The sequence below is a fragment of the Takifugu rubripes genome, chromosome 7, assembly GCF_901000725.2.
Source record: "Takifugu rubripes chromosome 7, fTakRub1.2, whole genome shotgun sequence".
Lineage (NCBI taxonomy): Eukaryota > Metazoa > Chordata > Actinopteri > Tetraodontiformes > Tetraodontidae > Takifugu > Takifugu rubripes.
The window spans coordinates 12,957,104-12,969,222 of NC_042291.1; positions in this window are offsets into that span (position 1 = coordinate 12,957,104).

Sequence of the window (12,119 nt, forward strand, 5' to 3'; positions counted from 1 at the left end):
CAATTAATATTACATCCCAGAGTGTCCAACATCCATAGTTAATATGATGTCAAACCCCATTAAAGTCAAGTCAAATGTTCTATCTGACCACTGATGCAGGGCTGGGTTTGTGGCCGGGCTGCCTGCGCCTTTAAATTTTTCATCTTCCTTCATAATTTGACCTGTCCCCCAGCCAGGGGCTCGGAGCCAGCAAGGCTATTTTTAGGCGCTGAGCTCTGACGACTGGGCTACAGAGACGTGGAGAAGGAGTTTTACTGTGTTGTTTCAGCTGGACAAACATTTAACCCCTCAAATTCTTTTATCGTGCCGCGACAGAGACGTCCAGAACGGGAGTCGGCTCATGGGCCATCTGCAGGCACACGACAACACGCCACCATATTACTCTTTGACTTGTTAAAAGGGATCACGCTCGTGTCCTTGTGTATAATCAAGGTGTCAGGTCAACGATCTACCAGAGATAATCTGGTTTGTTAGCTATTTTGATAACTAAGAGATTTAATTGCTTTAGCAGTTGTCCAGTGACCACAAGGCTTCAGTCTCAGGTAAGACGGAAAAGACCTGATAGTCCATCTGTCAGCGTACCTGTAAGAGACTGTTGACCCAGTGGGCCACACGCTAGAAAGAGGAATTAAGGTTGTCACGTGAATGAAAGGATTTCTGACCTATTTATATGACACATTCTGCAAATTACATTTTTTTGGCCGTGTTCTGATATTCAAAGGTCACAAGTTAATTTTGCAACATTCCCGTTTGGGTGTTTTTCCACTATAGACTGGAAACTCTATAACTGCATTACGGCTGTTATTGTATCAGTCCGATTGAAATCATTTTTTCCTTTAAGCACATCCTAAATTAAATCTGTTGTTTTCCTACTAGTTTCTAGCACAAACTGAAAAAAACCTGGTCAATCAGCTGGCCATATTAGCGGTGATTAACCTACACTTTTTATTTATAACTAGCTTCCTGAGGCTGATGAGGGATTGCGGGGATGGAAATAGCGCTGTCCAATAACAAGCCCAGCGAACCTGCAATGTGCTGAGCCCATTATAGCTCCGACTGCGTCACTGGCGGCCTTTGTCTACTTTAGTCCTATTAAAGCATTTAAGTGTGAACGTCAGCGTCCCTGCTGGAGAGCCACTCCACTCTGCTCTCTCCAGGGTGGCGGCTCAACTGTCTGTCACCTCCCTCATATCAAACTCTTTGTGTTTCTATATGTGAGTGTGTTTGTGTGTGTGCTTTGGCGTGGAGTGGAGGAAATATTAGAGATGAGGGAACAAGAGGGCCAAAAAAAAGTGAAGAGGACACGCTTTCCAAAACAATATTAAGGCCCATTTAAAAGACATGTCAGAATATAAACACGTGTCCACCCACACATGCACCATTGTTTAACTACGATTTAGCGCATTTATTAAATTACTTGTTGGGACTGGGCATCAAAGAGCTCCTTGCCATGTTAATTTTGCTCTTTTTTTAAAAATTCTATTTCAAGAAGCCGTGGTCAGAGCTTGTTTTCCTCGACATTACCACAATTACTGTGCCAGTTGCAGCTAAACTCTACGGGTTAATCACCATGGCACTGCTGCCTTGTGACACACTCGGCATGACGAAACCCAGCAGGGAGTCGACCGAGGAGGAAGGGAGTAGAACTTAAGTGTTGCAACAGATACCAAAGTTTCACAACCAAAAGTAATTTTGGAGAGGTGGGTGTTGGCGACACTTTGTTCCTCATATTAGCTGGTGATCTGTGCACGTGCGGGAGTCAGTCCCAATTTGCCAATCACTGTTCTGTGACCATATACAAGCTTTACAGTTGCACAGTGAAATGAGAGTTCTACTAAATGATCTTTATTTTCTGCGAGCTTACTGAGATGGGGTCTAAAAAAAGGTGATGTCATTCTGGTGTCCAGCCCACGTGCGTGTATTTCCATCAGGCCACCCATGGAGAACTGTGGAGGATGTGACCGTTCTCAGGTGCTAATTTCTCCAGTCAGAAAGGATGTTCTTCCCAGGAGCGAAGATGCATGGCAATTCTGATGTAACTGAGCCCCTCCTCCTTCCTCTCACTTCCCCGTCTCTAATGGCCACCCCATAGCTCTGGGGGCAGCCCTGGTTACAGGAGGGAAATTATCTCCCCGCAGCAATTACCTCGAAGATCACATCTTATTTACATCAGAGTCGAATGCAAAACAGAAGAGTTCCTCAGGCAGTTTTTTGCTTGGAAGTATTTAAGAATAGTTGCCCCACAGAGTGCAGGAGGCTCTGCTGGCAACCGGAGCTCCCCGGTTCAGGCAATGTTGTGTTGCTTCCAACATCCCCTTTTTCACTCTACCTTGCGGTCGGTCTCATAAAAGCACAAAGGCTGAACAACGGTTGATTTAATGGTAAAATCCAATTAGCCTGTACATCTGGATGTGTTATGCGAGCGTGTTTTCCCACTAATGATTTGGGCCCTTTTGCTTTTATTGGGTTACTCCGTCTGGCATCCTGTGGTATTTCCTGTTGGACTCGTGGGGTGATATAGAATGCACTTAACTGGCTGGATCAAATAACATGAAAAAGCATTTTAAAGCCATTCATGTTTGACGCTTAAATCTCGGAACATTACGAACAAAGTTTCCCGGCGCTAATAATAACAGATGGAGACCCAGAGCTTTGTGCCTTTCTTTTGTGACCATACAGGAGGCCGCTATTCAGAATGATGACTCACTCCACATCCTTTAAAGTTGTTTTTTTTTAAAAAACAACGTTCATTCATTCATTTACTGTGAACCATCTGAGATGCGAGAGATAGACTGAACCATAACACAGCTCCAAAAGGCAAAAACACAGTTTCAAAGCATCCACTCATTGTGCACTGACCTTGAGGTCAGTTTACTTTCTAACTTTGAATAGGTCCCTGATGCCATGCCTTCATCTGCTGCCATAGGCTCTTCTAAAAATAAATACGGTGCACAACTGCGCACTGGAAACAGAGAGCAGCTCTCACTTTTTTTACTGATCAATGTTCTCATCTCTGCTGGAAACCATTGATCTGCTGTTTGTATCAAACTAGCTCAGTTGTGGTAGTGCGACTTTCACCCTGTTTGGTCATGACTAACCCTCTGTGTTCCACCCCCCTGCCGCCCCCCTCCTGTCTTTTAGGTTTGCTCCAAAACGTACAACATCTCATCCCAAAAACAGTCCAGCATCTCATCATCTCATACGTACGCCAGTTTTCAACCATTAAACTGAAAGCAGCACGGAGGAAGGACCGTGTCGCCTGAAGCCACTGAGTGGGGTTCTGTTGCGTCAGAGGCTCTTCGACCGACACCACCCAAAACGCCCGCAGAAGTCAGATCGTTTATCTGTATCGCACAAACTCACAAACGCAAACAGAAACATGTGACTATGATGGAATCCAGGCAGGCTCAGTTGACCTTAGAATATCCCAGAGGGATTAATAAAAACAAAGGTTCTTTGTTCGGAGGCATCCTTCCAACCCACATCCTGCTAGTTGAGACCACTTACGTGGATAATCAGACTATTATTCCTTCCCAGTACCTTAGTCCTACTATCCTAATAAGGATCCATTTTTTATGACTGCATCTTAGCTTTCAAATGTGTCTGTACAGTATTTTATTTAAATGTACATAACAAACAGGGCCTTTTTCTTCCCAGCCCTTTGGCATCCTACTTATCAACAAAACTATCTAAATCTAACAACTTCCACTCTCTGCTCGACCTTTTCCCCGTATTAGTCAATGACCTTTAAAGGTTTGGGCAAAGCCCCATTCATTAATTTTAAAAGGTCTAAAAAAGTGCAGAAGGAAATCAAGTTTACTATGGGAAGGGCGGACTGACGCATTTCGTCCCAACCATTTCCACCTCCACCGTTTTTACTGCACAGCGGCAGAGTCACGGCGCTCCTCTCCCGCGGTGTCTCAAAGGTCTTGGACACAACAATACGTCTGAAAAATAGCTCTTCCTCTGATTATTAAGGTAGCCCTATGCATAGCAGGAAATGTCCCACAGTGCAACCAATGCCTCCACTACAATGTTAATGTCTGGGCTGCTCCATATGCATAAACCTGGAGGGGATCCAGGTGTATTTTTAAACACTTGCTGGGGTGACCTTGAGCTGCTGGGTTTTAGTATAGCATCGTATTCATTTGCATTCTTCTACAGTGTTTGTTAAATCAACTCACCTTGATGAAGCCTGATATTAATTATGGGGAGATGTGGTTTGTTTTTTATTTTTTAGCGTACGCTTAATTGTGTTCAGAGTCGCATTCTGCTCGAAATTCCCACAGGGCAATTCAAATAAGTCAAACAGCTCCTTATTTGGGTGTCAGTAGTCGTGCCTGTGGGGATTCAGCTTGGGAAATGGAGAGTGGATGGACCAAAACCAGCTCTGATAATTCAGCGTGGAACATTTTTACTCCAGATGAGGTGCCATTAAGCAGGGTGCCAAACTGCTACCGTCCCGTAGAGCAGAATTTTTGAGGTGTCATTTGCTGGAAATAAAAACAACGGCCCAATCTTCCAACAAATACCAAATATACCGTGATATTTTTTACAACAGCAGAATCTTCATCATTACAGAATTATATCTCATTACAACAATAGCTGCTGTTGACTGATTTTCTTTTTTATTTAGACCAGAAAACATGGTTGTATCTAATTAAAGTGACAATATTTGCAATTTGGGGCGCTTTGAAAGTGGGATAAAGCCCCTTTGGGATTCTTCAACAATAGTGCCCCCTAGAGGTCAATAGAAACAGGAGCAAGAACTGAAGTAGGCAAGAAAGCGAAAGGCCTAGATATGCAACATGTGTCAACAACTGTACCAAACTCCAGTGTAGAAAAACACACAGGATATATTTTAAATGCTGTGGTAAGACAGGCCCAAAGTGCGTGAATACTGCAGGAACACCAACACTGTCAACAAAAACACAGATGCCAACAATTCCACAGAAAAGTGCCGTTCATGGGAGTGGCTGCAGTGCTGAACTTCCACGTTAGATCCACTGGATTCAACCAAACTTACATTTTTAATCCCACGCTTTGCAATAACAGAGGGTCTTAACAAGCATAGATGACCATTGGCAAAAACATTTTTTTAAGTAAATCAACCATAGCAAAAAAAAAAAAAAAAAAAAGTTCTCTTCCTTAAGTCCATTCGAGGTACAGGGTATGAAGATATATTCATTCAAGCGCCCAAAAGTTCTGTAGACATCATGATGTTACCTTTATTTAAATTTGAACTAATATCCATGACTTTGCTAAGATAAAGCTATTCAGATCTACAAGTGTCTTTGGAGAATCATTCTGATGTTGTCACCTCAGAAGGGGTGAGGAATGTTCATCTGGAAACAGATGGGCTGGTAACCCCTTTCACACCTATCCAGCCACAGAGACCTTTATGGGAGTCTGCCCTTAGATATCCAGCCAGTGTGTCCAATCTCTGTGTAATCCCTGGATCCGTTTGCTCGGCACATTTCACACCGAGCGAGGAGAAGTCGAGGCCGTGACCTCCCGCAGACCCATAACTCCCAGGATGAGCCTTGCGAGGTGGCAGGTACCCAAAGATGAAAGATAACAACAAAGCGTTGATGCATGGCTGTGCAGACAGGGCCCCAGAGGACGCTGGGATGCCAGAGACTGACAACCTGTGCGCCTGTGAAGCTTGCGTCTGTTTCTGCCATTAGGGTAAACACGTAAGTGACAACCTGCCCGTTAGCCTGAAGACTCATTTATCACCGTCACTTATCACACGTTGCACATTTGTCATAGCAGGATCGGTTTCCTGTTCGGGGGCGTACTGACAAACTGATAAGCAGGTGTGTGTAGAAGTGGACATTATGGATTAAAAAAAAAATAGCAAGTCTTAAAATATCACTGAGTTTACTTTCAAAAAGAAGAGGGTGTGAGTAAGACGGAGGTTGGTTGAATAAAAGCGCATTAATCAATCTCAAAGACAGATGGCAGGAGTCTTAAATCACACTTTTCAAAAGAGGTCCCTGGAAGATATGAATGATTCATCTCGCCAAAACAAATGGAAGCAGGTCGTCTCCCCCCCTTGCACACACACACACACACACACACAAACACACACACACAAACACACACACCCCAGTTGGCCAAGGGATCTGCGGTGGGCTCAGATGAACACCAGGCTGAACCTCAGCGAGCTCTCTGCCTCGGCTGCAAAAGGAGCCAGAACTCCCCCTCTGGGCTGCTGTTCCTCCACTGGTTCCTGGAGACAGCGAGGAAGTCTTCCTCACATGTGCGCCACTCCGCTCCTGCCCTCAGAACCATTCCCAGATCCGCCTGTGTGCTGTGAGAGCCCCTCTGACTTTTCACCCTGCAGCGCCGCTACATCATCAGGTTCCTGTGAGGATGGATGAAATCTTTTCTGCGGATGTCAACACGGATATCTCAAGCAGAGAGCGAGAGAGCAAAATAAATAAAGAACAGAAATAGGAACAATGATGTCATGGGGGAAAGTGCATCCCAGCCAAGACAGTTTTGTGACACCTGGGCTCACTCGGATTACAGCGGCAGAACAAAAGATGTGTGTGTGTGTGTGTGTGTGTGTGTGTGTGTGTGTGTGTATGGGGGGGACACAGGGCAGAAATGATCCTGTGTTATATCAAAACAACCCAGGTGAGGAATCCTAAAGTATAAATCTGAGGTTTTGTGGTTATTTATAGATGAGACTTCCTGTTTTTGTTGGTACGGATAAATAGAACACAACACGCCGCCGCCGCACCTCCCTCTGGGCGCTGACACCCCTCCTCTTGCAAAAACTCACTGACCCATTCATTTTTGTCTCCAGTCTGAGCGAAATGTCAAATCCAGTCCTAGAACTCTTTGAAGAGAGCGCAGCAGCCAAATATAGCTTGCCGGCCTCCTTGCCTCCTGACACACATTATAGCCATTAAAGGCTCTGCTGACAGTCGTTAATTTTGGTGGACTGCCATGTAGTCCCTTACCATTCAACATCATAGCCATACAGAGGAAATTATAACCGAGCAGAGTGTACACGGTTGCCTGGTTACCTAATGCTATGCTGACTATTCATCATGTTATGGAACAGAAACAAGCCCAGTCGCAGCCAATAATAGATGTGGGACGACACAAGAAGTATTTTAAGTGTCAACAAGCATATCTCAGAAACATGGAATGAAAGATGCACAAGAAACAAACCTCCCCATTTATCGAGTCAGTTTTGTGCTTTTTTTTTGGTTGTTGCAAACACTAAGGCGCATGATTGATGGAATATATGGGGTTGCCAAACCATTTAAGGATTTTAAAGAAAAACAATAAAATTATAAAATAAATTCAAAAAGACACAAGGAGCAATTGGAGGGAGGCCAGAACAGGGGCGATGAGTTTAAAGATGAGCGGCAGTATGTTGGGGTCGCTGTATGACCGCTTGTTACCAAGCAGTGTGCGCCACTGAGGGACTCAGACAAACTGGAACTGTGCATAAATTCCATGTATTCATGAATTATGAAGAAACATGACTCAGTCAGGACATCGTGCCCACTCTATGAGTTAGACAGTTCAGTTCTCCTCACATAACACACTAACAGGGACTATTTGTGGCTATTTCCTTATCATGATTTGATTATTTACTATTTTTTTAAAACAAATTGGGCAGGATATCCTACTTTAGATGTTATCTCATTCTGAGAAGGTGTATTCTGAGAACTGTTGCTCTCAACATGAGATTCAGTTTATTCCATTAAAGGGTGCAGAATTATTAGAGGCAACGATGTGCCGTTTTGTTAACGCAGACATTTCAGTGCGTCACCAGGGAGCAAACACAGAGGCATTCTTTCTGTGACACGAGAGCCTCCTTCACACCGTCACGGTCACTCAGACAAAGACGGGCACGCAAACACAGGAAATAGATTCACAGTCGCAGTGTGTAACTCATCATTTTCACTCTTGTGGAAATAAAAAGGCTGTGTATTCTCTCCACGCAAACCCACTCTCAGTTGTTGTGCCAGCTAGGTGACACTTCTGGGGAATATTATCCCTGGTACAAATCTGCAAATCACAAGTTTTAAGGATCTTAAGAATAATTCGCTATAGGTAACATGCATTACGCAGCAGGGTTGCCATGCACCATGTTGCTTTTGCGAGTGCTGCTTGCCAATCGCATGCCCAGAAAATGCCAAAATTCTCAGGTCCAGTGAATAATTCACAGATGCCTGCCAGGATTTTTTTTTTCCCCTATCAAAAACATTTTGTCTCATTAACACATTCATTGGTACTATGAAATTATGTGTTAGCCTAAGTGTAAGGTGTTGCTGAAATGACTCTCTCTCCCTGACACTGCTCAGATGGTACCTGCCCCCTCAAGCCATCTGAGCAGTGCAGACATCTGCGAGCGTCAACCTGCCAAGAACACGTCTAAAGTAGAAATATAGATTTTATAAAATCCCTAAAATGGAGTGACAGCGGATGGGTCATTTGGAGTAGCTGGGACATCATTTTATGTCAGCGTTTGTGTGGCAGCAATGTGAAAATGCCGAGTCGTGTTGTCTCATTAGTGGAGACAGAGACCAAAACCGATCACCCCACGACTGACACGTAAACAAGTCATGTGTCACTGAACAGCCTTGCTGAAAGACTCCGTCAGTGACAGAGAACCCAGCAAACTAGCCAAAGTGCATGTAGACTGCAGGGCCCTCATTTCACACTGCACCTTATTCTGAAATACCAGCGCAGACCTGGGTGTCTACATCTTCATCTGCATTGTTGCTTCTGCGACTGCCATGACATTCTGTACACACACTCACCTGGCATCATCCCAGATCCTGCACGCAACAGATACATACACTCACCATAAAAAAATGCGCCTGTATATTTCAGCAATCTGAATTCTTGCATCATTTTTAACGAGTGCACAGACAGCGTTATTTTAAATGCTGCTAATGCTACATCGGCACCACCAGAGTATCCAAAATAAAGAATAACATTTATGTGAAAATATCGTCATAATCGTCTAAGTGGGACAACAAAGTCCAAAGTTACAAGCACATCAACTACAGCATCAGAGCACTCTACGCAGTTTACATTCTTTGCAACTACAGAAAAATGGAGCAAAAGAAAACGTGTAACGTGTAAAAGTGTAATTGTGATACATCTGGTAACGAAAAATGACCAGTGTTTAAACAGAACAGGCTTTACCGGGACCATGCAAATCCATAAAAAAACCACATTGGATGAACCTACTTTCAAAAGAAACCCGAATCTCAGTCTAAAACCAGAATTCTACAAACGTGGTAACGTTTGAGTAGTTCTTATTCCAAAGCCTTTGTTAAATCCGAGCCAGTAATGGCAAACACCCACTTAAGGAGCCGCGTTAATGACCTGTTAGATGTGACGTCATTGTTGAGCTGCCGTAAAAAACATCGTTCATAAATGTCTCCTAAATCATGAGAACGGAAAATGGAGACATTGATAGCTCTTATAAAGACGAAAACGCTGCCATTCCGCTGTAGTTGCAGCGTTTGAAAAGACGCACCTGTAGGATATTTAAAGTGGATATTATAATGGAAACACTGCCATCTACTGGTCATACTGGTCAGCCTAAAGCGCACAGAGAGTAAAGTGGGTAAAGGTTTTTTATTTATTTATTTACTTTTAACTAGTTTCATGGGCTATAATATATGCTCCTATGTTTCAGTGATGGTACGCTGGTTCAATATTTTAAAGTCAAAGTTTCTCTGAACACTGGTGGGAATGGGAAGGTGGGGATATCCTGACCAGAAGCGAAGCCTGTGTGATTAACGCAGATTATATGCAGATTTGTCATCGTCATAAATGTACAGCTGTCCCCGGTCTCACATTTTTATTTGTCACTTCAAAGCATACTGTTCACCCCCGGGGACGCGGTACCTCCCTCATCTCTCTTCACCTGTTTCCCACACTGCATCGAATCCCTCACTGGGTTTGGATGTTCTCCATCTCCTCCCACACTGGCTGCCTTAACCACTGGCACAAACTCCATTTCTCACGTGAAGATTTGGATTTATCTGCTGATTTAGCAGCAGGGTCGGTGGTAGCTGACGGGCTTAAATACTGTCTTCACCCATCATGCCACTTTGCTGCAGCAGCTGGGAGCTGTGACGCTGCTTTCATCCTTTGGACTCCAGAGCTCCAGCTGTTTGCTATCTCTCATCCTGATGGCTGCAGAGCCCAGAAGCACCACCCAGAATTAGACAATCGAAAGCATGATTCACATCTGTGGCTGTCGCTTTGTAGTGCAGGACCCCCAAAGAGAGGTCCGAAGGGCACCTGGGGTGTGCATGAGGAACCAAAGTGTCATGTGCTAAGCCAGAGAGCATTCCAAACATTAAAACCTTGTGTATGTGGAATAAGGCCTTCATGGGATGAATTTGTTCATTTTTACTTATCTATGGGAAGAATTGCAGGAATTAAATGCTTTTCTTGTACAAATCCTTCGAATAACAAGAGTCAGCCTCAACGAAAACCTTCTTTAGAATGTGGAGGAGGACTCTCACAACAGGATAGCTTTACTTTTTCTCACACTTTCTCCAGGACAGACACAGAAAGGGGTCCTGTAAACACAGAGAAGGGTGTAAACACAGGGTCAGGGTGCAGTCTTAAAGCTGGATGAAGGTATGTGTGTATACATCTGTTTTCCCCATCAGGCATTTAATCCTGCGTCCGCTGCTTGTCCCTCTCCTTAATAGAATTTGTGGGAACGTTCTCGGACCCAGGAAGAGAAAACATATTCCTGCTGAGGTTACCGCGGCCTTTGGAGCGGGCTTAGAGGCAGATCCAGGAGGATTACCCCAAGCAACGGGAATCTATCTACACACAAAATAATCAACTTATCTACCCCCACCCCCCACACACACACACACACACTCTTAATAACTATAACCATGAAATCTGAGCCACCCTGCAAAGTTGCCGAGTGAGCACAAGCCACATTCTTTCAAGGACCTTTGCTTACCTCTCAGTTTCACTGAAGGATATCACCTTTCCAAATGACTTCTATTTATTTATTTTAAGGAATCTGTGCTGTGTGTCGTGTCACTTTTTCTTGCGTTTCACAGGATAGTTCTGGCATCTAAAATGACATAACAGTGAGAAAACAGTTTTGGCCTATCTCAAAATCCGTTGTGGCTCCCAACCGCCCTGTCAGTGTCAGCCCTTTCACCATAAAGAAGAAATAACTCTCCCACACCATCAGCTGCATGTGGCAAAGTTATTTTAACTTCCACATAGACATTTTTGTCGTCAGGAATGAAATACTTCTGTAAATCAAGGTAAGGATAAAGCAGAAATAACTTTTAAAAGAAATTACAAACTAGCTTGTTTGATTCAAAAGGACTTTCACAAGGGTAAGCCACATGTTTAAAGGTAAACACGACAGGTAAACATAATATGACCATTTTCCTATAACTGACATATTTTCTAGTGCAATAAACTGCTCTAAACTTCATAAACTATGAAAATATACTGTATATCCACATTGTAGTTCGAAAGGTATCTGTAGTTAGAATATAGACCACTAGAGGGAGACCTTTCCCTCATTTTACTTTTATACATTAAGCCTGTGTTCGTGTGTTAAAGTAGAACGTGCGAACATTCATGCAATTCATTTTGCAAATTATTACCGACATTGTGTCTGCATAGTATTGGATAGCAACCTTTTCAAAAATTGTGACAGGCCAACCCCAAAAAGAGGCGCCACGAGAACACAATCAAATAAAAATATATTTATTTGTTGGCTTTGGCTCCGCTAAAATAGTTGCACGCTGACTGAACTACATAGTTTTCGAGTTATGTGCAACTTCAAGATGAGTCAGTGTGCAAACAGAATGCAGCGATTAGATGAAGGCCAACTAATCTTATCGATGCCGCTCTATACATTTAAAAACAACACATCGTAGCTGTTTCATAAAATGTTTACGATCCTAATTCGTTTCTAAATTAAATATTAATGCAATATTTAGCACGCAGTGCGACTGTCAGCGAGCCCTATTAACAACAGCCAATCACTACCCACCATACTTGAGAGAACTCAAAATTAACCAATCAGATTTTAGCTTCTTAGACTGTGACCTATAGTGGCGGTAATGTTATGGAGT